This window comes from Ranitomeya imitator, chromosome 1, assembly GCF_032444005.1.
Source record: "Ranitomeya imitator isolate aRanImi1 chromosome 1, aRanImi1.pri, whole genome shotgun sequence".
Classification (NCBI taxonomy): domain Eukaryota; kingdom Metazoa; phylum Chordata; class Amphibia; order Anura; family Dendrobatidae; genus Ranitomeya; species Ranitomeya imitator.
In genome coordinates, this window is record NC_091282.1 from 28327833 (window position 1) to 28343785 (window position 15953).

General features: G+C 54.1%; 1 protein-coding gene across 2 annotated transcripts in view; it reads left to right on the plus strand.

The window, feature by feature from the left end:
• The first annotated feature begins 9622 nt into the window (after nucleotides 1–9622).
• The window catches only part of TTC33 (tetratricopeptide repeat domain 33), a 216379-nt gene continuing 210048 nt past the window's right edge, over nucleotides 9623–15953 (plus strand). Inside the window, exon 1 of one of the 2 annotated variants that reach the window (XM_069745913.1) lies at nucleotides 9623–9850. The gene's annotated coding sequence lies outside the window, so the exon portion shown is untranslated. The remainder of the gene's footprint in view (nucleotides 9851–15953) is intronic. The other variant, XM_069745914.1, reaches the window with a different exon arrangement.

Consider the following 15953-nt stretch of genomic DNA (forward strand, 5'->3'; position numbering starts at 1 on the left):
TTGCGTCATCAACGGATCAACCCGCCTTGGCTTGGGTGAGCAGATCCAGGAGGGTTTCTGCCTCTCCTTCCTTGGGAAGGTTGCACACAGGGAGGTCGCTGGCCTCTCGCTCATGATGGGCCTTCATCATGTTCACGTGGAAGGTCTTCCTCCTTCCACGGGTGTGGTCTAGGGTGACCAGGTACATGACATCATTGAGCTGCTGCGCACGAGGTATGGGCCCCCCCAGGCGGCCTAAACTTGTCCTGTGCTACGGGGACCATTACCCACACTTTATGGCCAACCTGGTAGGCCCTTTCACAAGCATTCTGGTCTTACCAGCGCTTCTGGTCAGTCTGGGCCATATTGTCCTGCACCAGCCGTGACAAGGCCATCATTTTGTTCCGGAAGCTCATGACGTACTCAACGACCGACACTCCAGGGATGGCCAAGTCTCCTTCCCATGCCTCTTTTACCAGAGCAAGGGACTCCCATCAGCTGCAACATGAACTGGGTCCCTCGGTTGGTGAGAATTTCCTGGGGAAGCCCACTTGGGAAAAAATCTCCAGCAAAGTGGTGGCCACCTTGTCAGCCCAAATGGATGACGAGGCTTCTTCCAGGTATCGGGTGGCATAATCCACTACCGTTAGTATGTAGTGTTTCATGGAGCGGCTGGCAACAGAAATCGGTCCAATGAGATCCACAACCACCCTCCAGAAAGGCTTATCAATGATGGGCAATGGCACCAGTGGGGCTTTGGGGCGCTGCCCCGCCTTCCCCACTCTCTGACAGGTGTCACACGAATGGCAGTAGGCAGCCACATCGGTCCACATTTTAGGCCAGTAGAAATGCTAGGCTAGCCTGGCCTTGGTTTTAGCGATCCCTAAGTGTCCGGACAATGGAACCTCATATGCGATCCGCAACAACTCTGCCTGGAACGGATAGGGTACCACCAACTGTCGGTCCCTAGGCCACGCCTCTGGTGACTCCTGCTGAACCGACACCTGGTACAGCCGTCCCTGGTCCCTGACCACCCGCTCGAGGTCTGAGTCCATGAAATGCTGTGCCACCTGCTCCTTAAGAGCTTTCAGGCCATCGTCGGCTTCCACCGCCGCCTGAAACCCCTGACTAGAAGTGGCCAGAATGGATGAAACTGCCACGTCTTCTGTCACTTCCCCAGGACCCGTCTCCAGGCCTCCCTCTGGCTCAGCAGCCACATGGTCGGAAGGGAGAAGGCCGTTGGACCTCTGTGAGGTTCCTTGAGCTCCAGCACTCCCACTCCTGGTGACAGCGGCCACAACCGCTGTAACCCTGGGTAGTGCCTGCCTTCCCTTGGCTTCCACACAAGTCATTGAGTCAGGTGGACCAACCTGGTCTCCACCTCTCCTGTGACAGCCCCAACCCCATTGGCATGTTCCCCTTCCTGCAGCTGCACAGAACCCAGCAGTTTGGACTCTTCTAGGGGCTCTACAATCCCTGCGGCCCCTCCCACCAACTCTGGTTCTGGCCTTGCAGCTACCTGCCCCCTACCTCTGCCTCCAGAGCACACTGTCTCATCACACCTGGGGGCATTCTCACACCTTCCTGTGTCATCTGGCTCCATCTCATCTGCAGGCAATGCATGTGTCCTGTCACCACAGGAGTGACTCTCACCTCCCCCTTAACTCAGGAGGCACAGGCAACACATTTACAACATTACTAGCAGTAGACAAATCAAGACACAGTGGGGGATCAGAACTTGGGGCCTCAGTAGCCACATACTGTGACACCAGCTGCCCCAAATCTGTCCCAAGTAAAACATTTGTGGGAATATTCGCTGACACTCCCTCATTCCCCTCCCAATGCCCCAGTCCACATGGACCCTGGCGACGGGCAGGGCTGGTTCGACGTCTCCAATCCCGGAGACGGTGATGGTTTTCCGGGTATCAAGTCCTGGGGGGACGCCATCTCAGGCCGCACGAGGGTCATCTCGGTGCCTGTGTCCCGCAGTCCCATACCAGTGGCATGGTTTACAGTGATGGGCTGGAAATTGTCACGGGACCACCCCCACCCACACACTTGACAGGGGAGTGAGGACGGAGCATGGGGACACAGGGCCCTGAAGTGTCCGGGTTGGTTGCAGAGGTGACACCTCCTGGGTTCTATCCCTGGAATGGAGAGAGGAGCAGAGGGGAGCACCCCTTGCATTCTAGGGGCTGGGAAAATGGCAGGATGAGCCTAACCCCGCTCCAGGTGCTGTGGGAGGCCTGTTTGGCTTCAGGCGCCTGATTATTGGCGTAGTAATCTACCAGAGCCGCTGTGGCATCAGCCTTCTTTGGTTTCGGGTCGCGGAGGTACTGCTGGAAGTCCTCTGGGCAGTTCCTTAAGAATTGCTCCGTGACAAACGCCTCCTGGATCTCCTGGCTTTTGGTGAGCTACAGACCCTTGGTCCAGTGCTCTGCAGCTCGCAGGAAGGCCAGCATGTGGTCGGCCGAGGTGTCCTTGGGGCCTTTTTGCAGGCTGCAGAACTTCCTGCGGTAAGACTCCGGAGTGAGGTTGAACTGCTGGATCAGGGCCTGTTTGATGCTCTCATAGTCCTCCGCCCCGTCATGTAAGTCGCCCAGTATGTCCAGGGACTTACCTCTCTAACAGGGGTCCACTGATCCGAGGCCAGATGGTGCTGTTGGCAGGTCTGCTCACGAAAGGAGTCCAGCTCTCCGTCCTTCTCCAGCAAGGAGAAGTCCTCGGCTTGGACCTTGGCAGTCTTGGGGTCCAGAGGTGCTGGGGTGGGTGGTATGAAACCATGTCGGGCCAACTCCAGCTGGTGCTGTTGCTCTGCAGCTTTACAGTATTCCACTGCCTCGCGCTCCCACTCTGCTTGTGCCGCCTCTCGCTCTGCAGCCCCACGGCATTCTGCCGCCTCTTGATCTGCCTGGTGTTCGGCAACCTCCTGATCTGCCTGGCGCTCTGCCGCTTTCAGCAGGTCTGCGGAGGCTTCCTCGTGCCCTGCCTCGAGACTGGCCAGGACAGCTTGATAGAGGGCCTCTGACCTGAGCTGTCCGGGGAGAAGGGTGTTCTCCTGCAGCAGGGTAGTGCACTGGCAGCAAGTCACTCGGGGAGCCCAGGCAGAAACAGTAGTCATTCTCCGCATTATGGGATAGCTCCCTGGCCATCATTCTTGTCTAGCTTCGAGTGCCTGCAGCCAGTCCTTTCACCCCTCAGTCACGGACACACCGGCAACCCGATCACTGACACACCTACAGTACTTGCACTCAGACTGTATAGTGCTGAGCTGATCTTAGGACTCCAGCAGCAAAAACGACTGCTGTTAGTCCTTAGTGTCTGACAGTAGAGATCCCACACACACTATTATCTCAATCCCACCTCTGCCACCAATCTGTGACGGATTGTACAGGGGGAGGGGTATGTTGACTTCACTCACCTCTGGGGAGGGGAGAGAATGACCCATCAGGGATCGGCTCTCTGGCGCCACCAATTACCCCAGGTCACATAGGGAACTGTACCGAGGGCAAATAGTCGCCAGAAAGTCTTCCCTTGTAGGTACGAGTTATTGAGGAGGTCCAAGTGTGGGGGGATATACATCACCAATCCAGGCTGGGGAGGTATATGTAAATCTCCTGGCCGTCACTGTCAGAGTTCCTCCACTAACACAGTACAGTATGCTGCCACCAGTTCCTCATTTCATATAAACCCCGTCCGACAACAGGCTTATATCAGGTCAGAAACCAACCCCGGGTAGCATATAATAACCAACCGAGCATGCAGACGTGGGGATTCGTGAATCGATATAAAAGAGCAGCCCAAGATTAATTTTGTATTTAATCGCCGAAAGGCTCACTAGAAAGATACAGATATATATACAAGAACAAATATACAAGTACTAGATGGTGGCCCTATTCTAACGCATCGGGTATTCTAGAATATGCATGTCCACGCAGTATATTGCCTAACCACGTAGTATATTATCCAGCCACGTAGTATATTGCCCAGCCACGTAGTATATTGCCCAGCCACGTAGTATATTGCCCAGCCACATAGTATATTGCCCAGCCACATACTGTAGTATATTGCCTAGCCACATAGTATATTGCCCAGTGACGTAGTATACAGCACAGAGCCACGTAGTATATTGCCCAGTCACATAGTATATTGCCCAGCCACATAGTATATTGCCTAGCAGGGCCGGCGTCAGCACCAGGCGTACCCGGGCAAATGCCAGGGCCCTGGCGAGACAGGGGGGCCCATTCAGGGCTGGCGTTAGGGGCAGGCTGCCCGCATGCGGCCCCTGAGTCAGGCATCTGCGGTCCGAGGTGCACGATTGAAGAGAGGAGGCAGCACGGAGCTCTAGGACTTTTGCAGCTGCTGGAGGGCCGCCCACAATCCATCGCCATGGATACGCAGAGCAGAGTGACTTCCGACCGTCCAGTGCCCAGAGAATGAGCCGAGCGTCCCCAAGCAGGAAGTGTGCAGCATCTGCCACCTGGCTGGAACAAAGGATTGCGGGGGGGATGCAGAGCCTGCCTGGGAGGACAAGGTATGGGCTCTTATATACTGGCTGGGCTGTGTTATATACTACATGGGCTGTATATACTACGTGGGCTGTGCTATATACTACATGGGCTGCTATATGCTACGTGGGCTGCTATATACTATGTTGGCTGCTATATACTACGTGGGCTGGGCTGCTATATACTACATCGGCTGTGTTATATACTACATGGCTGTGTTTATATGCGATCATGAATCATGGTATGTGTTAAAGGGGGGGCCCACTGAGACTCTTTCGCCCGGGGCCCACAAAAACCTGGAGCCGGCCCTGTTGCCTAGCCACATAGTATATTGCCCAGTGACGTAGTATACAGCACAGAGCCATGTAGTATACAGCACAGACACGTAGTATATTGCCCAGCCACGTAGTATATTGCCCAGTGACGTAGTATATTGCCCAGTCACGTAGTATTTTGCCCAACCACGTAGTATATTGCCCAGCCACGTAGTATATTGCCCAGCCACAGTAAATTGCCCAGCCACATAGTATATTGCCCAGCCACGTAGTATATTGCCCAGCCACGTAGTATATTGCCCAACCACGTAGTATATTGCCCAGCCACGTAGTATATTGCCCAGCCACGTAGTATATTGCCCAGCCACATAATATATTGCCCAGCCACGTAGTATATTGCCCAGCCACATAGTATATTGCCCAGCCACGTAGTATATTGCCCAGCCACGTAGTATATTGCCCAGCCACGTAGTATATTGCCCAGCCACGTAGTATATTGCCCAGCCACGTAGTATATTGCCCAGCCACGTAGTATATTGCCCAGCCACATAGTATATTGCCCAGCCACTTAGCCAATTACTGTGTTATGTAGCATGTGACTACAGGGAGGCACTGATGGATCAGAGGTCCAAATCTTTGTTACGTGATTCTCTTGCCACGTCAGCTAACGGGCCTCCTTAAAGGTGAAAAACTAAGTCCAAAATAAGGCGCTGCCTATTATCCCCTAGGCTGCTCCCTCCCACATGCTGCGCCAACCACTGGGCTGTGCAGCCTTTCTCCTCCCATATCTGAGAGCATGGTTTTCCGGCCAGAACCGTGGATGCCCATAACTTTCCACCAGAAGCTCTAAATGGGACAGCAGCAGCACCACTGGGTTCTGCTGGATTTTATCTGTGCAGGGAGACCAAATACAGCTACCGTATTTAATTTCTGGTAGCTATGCTTTATAACTCAATAACGCAGAGTTCTTGAGGTGGCTGCATGGTATGGGCTTGTGGGGAAAGGAATGCAGATTCTGATTATGTGCTCGGCTAGGTTCAGAGATATTGCATTCTTTTATTATAGGTCATATTCTAGATTTAATATCTCAGAGCCTTGTGCTGTTGAGCCTGGGATCTGCGGTGCCAATATGTTTGCGTTGTCAGCCTGAGTCCAACAAAAGACGCCAGTTGGCTGGTAACTGCACATGAGTTCACCCCCTGTGATAATTGCTGGACTTGATGCTGGGTGACAAAGAGTCTATGCCTTTTGCCCCCCCAGGGAGAATTTCAAAGGCCTTTTTGCTGGAGCGAATTTAAAAAAAAAGCCATTGGTCTGCCCTGCCCAAGGAAGTGCCTTCGCTGGATAATAAGTTCCCACCGTTTGATATTTATTTGACTTCCCTTTGGTCTGGGGGATTGCCAATGGTGGGGGCTGAGTATGGGAGCAAGTATTTTTAGCCAAACTGTATCTGGTAGGGAATTCCATCAGATATCAAAATGATATCAATTTGATATCATTTTCCCATATCTCACAGGGGTGTTTCCACATTCAACAGAAATTGCGGGACAAATTTTGGTGTCATTTCAACCATTTCCCAGTGTGAAAATGTAAAACCTGGGGCTAAAACTAAATTTAGGTGGTAAAAAACGTAATTATTTTTTTCTTTGCTGTCTAATGGTATAACAATTCTGTGACAAACATCTGGTGACAATATAATCACTGCACCCCTGGATAAATTCATTGAGAGGTGTAGTTTGTAAAATGGGCTCACTTATGGGGGGTTCTGCTGTTCTAGCACGCCGGGTGCTCTGCCAATGTGACATGGCACCCACAAACCAGTCCAGCAAAATCTGAACTCCAATAAAGAGCTTAATCCCTTCTGAGCTTTGCACTGTGCCTCAAAAGTAGTTTTCAGCCACATACGGGGTATTGGTGTACTCAGGAAAAAATGCACAATACATTTTGTGGTCCATTTTCCCGGTTAACCGTGTGAAAATATAAAATTTGGGGCTAAAAGGACATTTTTTGTGGGAAAAAAAGGGATCTTTTTTTTATATTTACCCAAATTAACATTATACATTTCTGTGATGCACCTGGGGGTTCAAGGTGCTCACCACACATCTAGATAAGTTCCTCGAGGGGTCTAGTTTCCAAAATGGAGTCACTCGTGGGGGGTTTCCATTGTTTAGACACATCATGGGCTCTCCATACGTGACAAAACATCTGCAGAACATTCCATCAAAATCTGCGTTCCGAAACCTCATTACATCCTTTATGAGCACTGCTTGCGCCCAAACAGTAGTTTTCCCACATATGAGGAACCTGCGTACTCAGCAGAAATTGCCCAACAATTTTTGGGGTCTAATTTTATTCCTACCCTTTTGAAAATAAAAATTTGGAGGCTAACATTTTTATGGGGAAAATGATTTTTTTTATTTTCTCTGCTCAACGTTATAAACGTCTTTGAAGCACCTGAGGGTTAGAGGTGCTCACCACACATCTTAGATAAGTTACTTGAGGGGTTTAGTTTCTAAAATGGGGTCACTTGTTGGGGGGCTGCCACTGTTTAGGCACATCAGAGGCTCTTCAAACGCAACATGGTATCTGCTCTCAATTCCAGCCAATTTAGCGTTCAAAAAGTAAAATTACGCTCCTGAGCCCACTTTAAAGCCGGGATATGTCAGCTGTTTTGTACAGCTGACATGTGCCCGCAATAGCGGCGGGTGAAATTAACTAGTTAAATGCCGCTGTCAAATGCTGACAGCGGCATTTAACCGGCGCTTCCGGCCGTCACATGATTGGGGGTCAGCGATGCGTCGGCATAGCAACCAGAGGTCTCCTTGAGACCTCTATGGTTACTGATGCTGGCTTGCTGTGAGCGCCACCCTGTGGTCGGCGCTCATAGCAAGCCTGTAATTCAGCTACATAGCAGCGATCTGATGATCGCTGCTGTGTAGCAGAGCCGATCAGGCTATGCCAGCTTCTAGCCTCCAATGGAGGCTATTGAAGCATGGCAAAAGTAAAAAAAAAAAAAGATAAAAAAATATAAAATTTTAAATCACCCCCCTTTCGCCCCATTCAAAATAAAACAATAATATAAAAAAAAAATTCAAACCTACACATATTTGGTATCGCCGCGTTCAGAATCGCCCAATCTATCAATAAAAACAAAGGATTAACCTGATTGCTAAACAGCGTAGCGAGAAAAAAATTTGAAACGCCAGAATTACGTTTTTTTGGTCGCCGCGACATTGCATTAAAATGTAATAACGGGCGATCAGAAGAATGTATCTGCACCAAAATGGTATCACTAAAAACGCCAGCTCGGCACGCAAAAAATAAGCCCTCACCCGACCCCAGATCACGAAAAATGGAGATGCTACTGGTATTGGAAAATTGCGCAATTTTTTTTTTTTAGCAAAGTTTGGAATTTTGTTTTACCACTTAGATAAAACGTAACCTAGACATGTTTGGTGTCTATGAACTCGTAATGACCTGGAGAATCTCAGTGGCAGCTCAGTTTTAGCATTTAGTAAACCTAGCAAAAAAAGCCAAACAAAAAACAAGTGTGGGATTGCACTTTTTTTGCAAATTCACAGCACTTGGAATTTTTTTCCCGTTTTCTAGTACACAACATGCTAAAACCAATGATGTCGTTGAAAAGTGCAACTTGTCCCGCACAAAACAAGCCCTCACATGGCCATATTGATGGAAAAATAAAAAAGTTATGGCTCTGGGAAGTGGGGGAGCGAAAAACGAGAACGCCAAAAAAACGGAAAAGGTCAAGGTCGTGAAGGGGTTAAGGGTCTAGTTTTCAAAATGGTTTCACTTGTGGTGGGTTTCCACTGTTTAGGCGCATCAGGGGCTCTCCAAACATGACATGGCGTCCGCTACTTGTTCCAGCAAATTGTGCATTCAAAAGGCAAACGGCGCTCCTTCCCTTCTGAGCTCTGCCGTGCGCCCAAACAGTAGTTTTCCCCCACATACCGGGTATCGGCGTGCTCAGGAGAAATTGTCCAACAACTTTTGTGGTCCCTTTTCACCTGTTACCCTTGCGAAAATAAAAACTGGGTCTAAAGTAACATTTTTTTTTTGTGAAAAAAAAGTTAAATGTTTATTTTTTCCTGTTTTTTTTTTTTTTTTTTAGAATGGTGTCACTTTTTGGTATTTTTGGTATGAACTCCTGAAAGTGACTTCAAACCTGAGGTGGTCCCTAAAAAAAAATGGTTTTGTAAATTTTGTTGTAAAAATGAGAAATCGCTGGACAACTTTTAACCCTTATAACTTCCTTACAAAAAAAAAAAATTTCAAAATTCTAATGTGAAAGTAGACATGTGGGAAATGTTATTTATTAACTGATTTTGTGCGACATATCTCAAAAATTCAAAGATGAAAAATTGCTACATTTTTTAAAATTTTCGCCAACAAATTTCTGATTTTTTTTTTTCCAAATAAGCGAAATGTCAAAGTAATTTTACTACTATCATAAAGCACAATTTGTCATGAAAAAACAGTCTCAGGATCAGTGGGATCCGCTGAAGCGTTCCAGAGCTCATAGAGTGAGTGGCCAGAAGTGTAAAATGGTCTGGCTGGGTCATTAAGGGGTTAAAATAAAACCTGAAACATTCCAATAGAATTTTAAAAAAGAAACATATTTGGTATAAACACAGTGATTGCCAGATCAACCAATCAGAATCCACCTCTAATGCAAGCAAGGATCTGATTGGCTGCCATGATAAATCGCTCTATACAAAGCGGCAGTCAAAATCCCCCACACACAGTCCGTACACTGAACCATCGCATAGATACCAACTAACGACGTCTAACTAGAACGCACGTCACGATTGGCTAGAGAGAGTCACGTGACCACCCTGCGGCACATGCGCTGAGCGTCACAGCAACCAGCGCTGATGATTGGCTGCAAATTTAACGCGCCGTACAGTCTAGGCCGAAAGTGACCTAACCCATGGAAAAGGCTCCTGCCTTCCGTACGGCCTCCCAGTTCAGGTTTGCTTTCCTCGGGTGACTCATGTTTGTCCGTACGGTGTAGCTGCAGTCTCCGATGCTGTGCACAGAGGAGGAAGAGCCTATAAGCATTTTCTGCAGGTAAATCCAGGCGAGGAGACCGGGCAGAGCGCTGGTCGGGCAGAGACCGGCCCGGCCTGTGTGGGAGCGGCGGCGCTGTCCTTCCGGGAGCTCATTTAAAGGGATTGTCCATTTATTGCCTCAATAAAGCTCATTCAAGAGCAAAATGGGCAGAAAGCTGCGCGCAGTGATGATGTGGGGGCGGCAGTGCCCCCGGTAATGTGCTGGACGTGGTTATGGGGCTCCGGGGCCGCTGTGACGTGATCTCGGGGGGATTCCGGGGCACCCCCCTGTCTTAACCCTTTGCAGACCCGGCGACTTCATTATTATTATTATTCGTCTCCATCTTCTTATGTTGCGTTTTCTTCCCGTCCCCTGTCGTCCTCTCCGGATTGAGCATTTTGTTATTTTAGTTTTTGCAGTACGAGCTGCGTTATATTCCCATATAAATACGCTGAAAACCGGGAAAAAAAATTAAAAATGCGACGAAATGGTGAAAAAAAAAAAAACACCTAATTTTCTCAATTTTTTAAACTTTTTTATGTTGATTGCATGGTAAAAATGACTCCGGAGGAAGACGAGAGCGGGGGGAGGAAGACGAGAGCGGGGGGAGGAAGACGAGAGCGGGGGAGGAAGACGAGGGCGGGGGGAGGAAGACGAAAGCGGGGGGAGGAAGACGAGGGCGGGGGGAGGAAGACGAGAGCGGGGGGAGGAAGACGAGAGCGGGGGGAGGAAGACGAGAGCGGGGGAGGAAGACGAGGGCGGGGGGAGGAAGACGAGAGCGGGGGGAGGAAGACGAGGGCGGGGGGAGGAAGACGAGAGCGGGGGGAGGAAGACGAGAGCGGGGGGAGGAAGACGAGAGCGGGGGGAGGAAGACGAGAGCGGGGGGAGGAAGACGAGAGCGGGGGAGGAAGACGAGAGCGGGGGGAGGAAGACGAGGGCGGGGGGAGGAAGACGAGGGCGGGGGGAGGAAGACGAGGGCGGGGGGAGGAAGACGAGGGCGGGGGGAGGAAGACGAGAGCGGGGGGAGGAAGACGAGAGCGGGGGGAGGAAGACGAGAGCGGGGGAGGAAGACGAGAGCGGGGGGAGGAAGACGAGAGCGGGGGGAGGAAGACGAGGGCGGGGGGAGGAAGACGAGGGCGGGGGGAGGAAGACGAGAGCGGGGGGAGGAAGACGAGAACGGGGGAGGAAGACGAGAGCGGGGGGAGGAAGACGAGAGCGGGGGAGGAAGACGAGAGCGGGGGGAGGAAGACGAGAGCGGGGGAGGAAGACGAGAGCGGGGGGAGGAAGACGAGAGCGGGGGGAGGAAGACGAGGGCGGGGGGAGGAAGACGAGGGCGGGGGGAGGAAGACGAGGGCGGGGGGAGGAAGACGAGAGCGGGGGGAGGAAGACGAGAGCGGGGGGAGGAAGACGAGAGCGGGGGAGGAAGACGAGAGCGGGGGGAGGAAGACGAGAGCGGGGGGAGGAAGACGAGGGCGGGGGGAGGAAGACGAGGGCGGGGGGAGGAAGACGAGAGCGGGGGGAGGAAGACGAGAACGGGGGAGGAAGACGAGGGCGGGGGGAGGAAGACGAGAGCGGGGGGTGGAAAACGAGAGCGGGGGAGGAAGACGAGGGCGGGGGGAGGAAGACGAGAGCGGGGGAGGAAGACGAGAGCGGGGGGGAGGAAGACGAGAGCGGGGGAGGAAGACGAGAGCGGGGGAGGAAGACGAGAACGGGGGGAGGAAGACGAGAGCGGGGGAGGAAGACGAGAGCGGGGGGAGGAAGACGAGAGCGGGGGGAGGAAGACGAGAGCGGGGGGAGGAAGACGAGAGCGGGGGAGGAAGACGAGAGCGGGGGGAGGAAGACGAGAGCGGGGGGAGGAAGACGAGAGCGGGGGGAGGAAGACGAGAGCGGGGGAGGAAGACGAGAGCGGGGGGAGGAAGACGAGAGCGGGGGAGGAAGACGAGAGCGGGGGAGGAAGACGAGTGCGGGGGGAGGAAGACGAGAGCGGGGGGAGGAAGACGAGAGCGGGGGGAGGAAGACGAGAGCGGGGGGAGGAAGACGAGAGCGGGGGAGGAAGACGAGGGCGGGGGGAGTGGGGGAGGAAGACGAGAGCGGGGGAGGAAGACGAGAGCGGGGGAGGAAGACGAGAGCGGGGGAGGAAGACGAGAGCGGGGGAGGAAGACGAGGGCGGGGGGAGGAAGACGAGAGCGGGGGGAGGAAGACGAGAGCGGGGGAGGAAGACGAGAGCGGGGGGAGGAAGACGAGAGCGGGGGAGGAAGACGAGAGCAGGGGGAGGAAGACGAGAGCGGGGGAGGAAGACGAGAGCGGGGGGAGGAAGACGAGAGCGGGGGGAGGAAGACGAGAACGGGGGAGGAAGACGAGGGCGGGGGAGGAAGACGAGAGCGGGGGAGGAAGACGAGGGCGGGGGGAGGAAGATGAGAGCGGGGGAGGAAGACGAGAGCGGGGGGAGGAAGACGAGAGCGGGGGGAGGAAGACGAGAGCGGGGGGAGGAAGATGAGAGCGGGGGAGGAAGACGAGGGCGGGGGGAGCGGGGGAGGAAGACGAGAGCGGGGGGAGGAAGACGAGAGCGGGGGGAGGAAGACGAGAGCGGGGGGAGGAAGACGAGGGCGGGGGGAGGAAGACGAGAGCGGGGGAGGAAGACGAGAGCGGGGGGAGGAAGACGAGAGCGGGGGAGGAAGACGAGAGCGGGGGGAGGAAGACGAGAGCGGGGGAGGAAGACGAGGGCGGGGGGAGGAAGACGAGAGCGGGGGGAGGAAGACGAGAGCGGGGGGAGGAAGACGAGAGCGGGGGGAGGAAGACGAGAGCGGGGGGAGGAAGACGAGAGCGGGGGGAGGAAGACGAGAGCGGGGGAGGAAGACGAGGGCGGGGGGAGCGGGGGAGGAAGACGAGAGCGGGGGGAGGAAGACGAGAGCGGGGGGAGGAAGACGAGAGCGGGGGAGGAAGACGAGGGCGGGGGGAGGAAGACGAGAGCGGGGGAGGAAGACGAGAGCGGGGGGAGGAAGACGAGAGCGGGGGAGGAAGACGAGAGCGGGGGAGGAAGACGAGAGCGGGGGAGGAAGACGAGGGCGGGGGGAGGAAGACGAGGGCGGGGGGAGGAAGACGAGAGCGGGGGGAGGAAGACGAGAGCGGGGGAGGAAGACGAGGGCGGGGGGAGGAAGACGAGAGCGGGGGAGGAAGACGAGAGCGGGGGAGGAAGACGAGAGCGGGGGAGGAAGACGAGGGCGGGGGGAGGAAGACGAGAGCGGGGGAGGAAGACGAGATCGGGGGGAGGAAGACGAGAACGGGGGAGGAAGACGAGGGCGGGGGGAGTGGGGGAGGAAGACGAGAGCGGGGGAGGAAGACGAGGGCGGGGGGAGGAAGACGAGAGCGGGGGAGGAAGACGAGAGCGGGGGGAGGAAGACGAGAGCGGGGGAGGAAGACGAGAGCGGGGGGAGGAAGACGAGAGCGGGGGAGGAAGACGAGAGCGGGGGGAGGAAGACGAGAGCGGGGGGAGGAAGACGAGAGCGGGGGGAGGAAGACGAGAACGGGGGAGGAAGACGAGAAGGGGGGAGGAAGACGAGAGCGGGGGGAGGAAGACGAGAGCGGGGGGAGGAAGACGAGAACGGGGGAGGAAGACGAGGGCGGGGGGAGCGGGGGAGGAAGACGAGAGCGGGGGGAGGAAGACGAGAACGGGGGAGGAAGACGAGGGCGGGGGGAGCGGGGGAGGAAGACGAGAGCGGGGGGAGGAAGACGAGAGCGGGGGGAGGAAGACGAGAGCGGGGGGAGGAAGACGAGAGCGGGGGGAGGAAGACGAGAGCGGGGGGAGGAAGACGAGGGCGGGGGGAGCGGGGGAGGAAGACGAGAGCGGGGGAGGAAGACGAGGGCGGGGGGAGGAAGATGAGAGCGGGGGGAGGAAGACGAGAGCGGGGGGAGGAAGACGAGAGCGGGGGGAGGAAGACGAGAGCGGGGGGAGGAAGACGAGTGCGGGGGGAGGAAGACGAGAGCGGGAGGAGGAAGACGAGAGCAGGGGAGGAAGACGAGGGCGGGGGGAGGAAGACGAGAGCGGGGGAGGAAGACGAGATCGGGGGGAGGAAGACGAGAGCGGGGGAGGAAGACGAGGGCGGGGGGAGGAAGACGAGAGCGGGGGGAGGAAGACGAGAGCGGGGGGAGGAAGACGAGAGCGGGGGAGGAAGACGAGGGCGGGGGGAGGAAGATGAGAGCGGGGGGATTAAGACGAGAGCGGGGGGAGGAAGACGAGAGCGGGGGGAGGAAGACGAGAGCGGGGGGAGGAAGACGAGAGCGGGGGAGGAAGACGAGGGCGGGGGGAGGAAGATGAGAGCGGGGGGATTAAGACGAGAGCGGGGGGAGGAAGACGAGAGCGGGGGGAGGAAGACGAGAGCGGGGGAGGAAGACGAGATCGGGGGGAGGAAGACGAGAGCGGGGGGAGGAAGACGAGGGCGGGGGGAGGAAGACGAGAGCGGGGGGAGGAAGACGAGAGCGGGGGGAGGAAGACGAGAGCGGGGGAGGAAGACGAGGGCGGGGGGAGGAAGATGAGAGCGGGGGGAGGAAGACGAGAGCGGGGGGAGGAAGACGAGAGCGGGGGGCTTTATGTTATTTTGCTGGTTACATTACTGGTGGCCGGATTCTAACGCAGCGGGTGTTCTAGAATATGTACTGTATTTCCTGGTATATAAGACGACCCCCAACTTTTCCATATAAAATATGGAATTTGGGATATGCCCGCAGTATAAGGCGGGGGTCATCTTATACGCCCAGTCATCTTATACGACGCGTGCGGTGCGTGTGGTTCCCAGGGTCTGGAGGAGAGGAGACTCTCCTTCAATCCCTGGGATCAATATTCATGTAAAAAATAAAGAATAAAAATAAAAAATATGGATATACTCCCCCTCCGACGGCCCCTGGCTCTCAGCGGAGCAAGCGTCGGCCTCCGTTCCTAATAATGCATTGAGCGTAGCACCTGCGATGACGTCGTGGTCACGTGACCACGATGTCATCGCGGGTCCTTCACTCAATGCATTATTAGGAACGGAGGCCGACGCTTGCTCCGCTATTCTTTATTTTTTACATGAATATAGATCCCAGGGATTGAAGGAGTCTCCTCTCCTCCAGACCCTGGGAACCATCCAGGATCGCTCCCTGCACACGCCGTACCCAGCGTATAAGGCTGCCGTCACACTAGCAGTATTTGGTCAGTATTTTACATCAGTATTTGTAGCCAAAACCAGGAGTGGGTGATAAATGCAGAAGTGGTGCATATGTTTCTATTATACTTTTCCTCTATTTGTTCCACTCCTTGTTTTGGCTACAAATACTGATGTAAAATACTGACCAAATACTGATAGTGTGACGGCAGCCTAAGACGACCCCCGACTTTTGAGACAATTTTCAGGGGTTATAAAGTCGTCTTATACTCCGGAAAATACGGTATGTAGTTTATTTATGAAGTTTTCAGAATAATGCTATTTATACACAGGATTCCACAGGCCGGCCGCGAACAATTAGTAAAGCGTGGTTCAAATTCTGCGCCAATTCGCAGTCGGACTGCGCCTGTCGCTGATTGTTCGCAGCCGGGCGTGACCAATCAGTGAAGACCGGGCCAGCTCCAGGTTTTTGAGGGCCCCGGGCGAAAGAAGTTTCAGTGGGCCCCCCCTCTTTAACACATATCACGATTCATGATGCACAGATACAGCAGAGAAATAGAACACAGCCCTCGTAGTATATAGCACAAACACGTAGTATATTGCCCAGCTACGTAGTATATTGCCCAGCCACGTAGTATATTGCCCAGCTACGTAGTATATTGCCCAGCCACGTAGTATATTGCCCAGCCACGTAGTATATTGCCCAGCTACGTAGTATATTGCCCAGCCACGTAGTATATTGCCCAGCTACGTAGTATATTGCCCAGCTACGTAGTATATTGCCCAGCTACGTAGTATATTGCCCAGCCACGTAGTATATTGCCCAGCTACGTAGTATATTGCCCAGCCACGTAGTATATTGCCCAGCTACGTAGTATATTGCCCAGCCACGTAGTATATTGCCCAGCCACGTAGTATATTGCCCAGCCACGTAGTATATTGCCCTGCCACGTAGTATATTGCCCAGCCACGTAGTATAT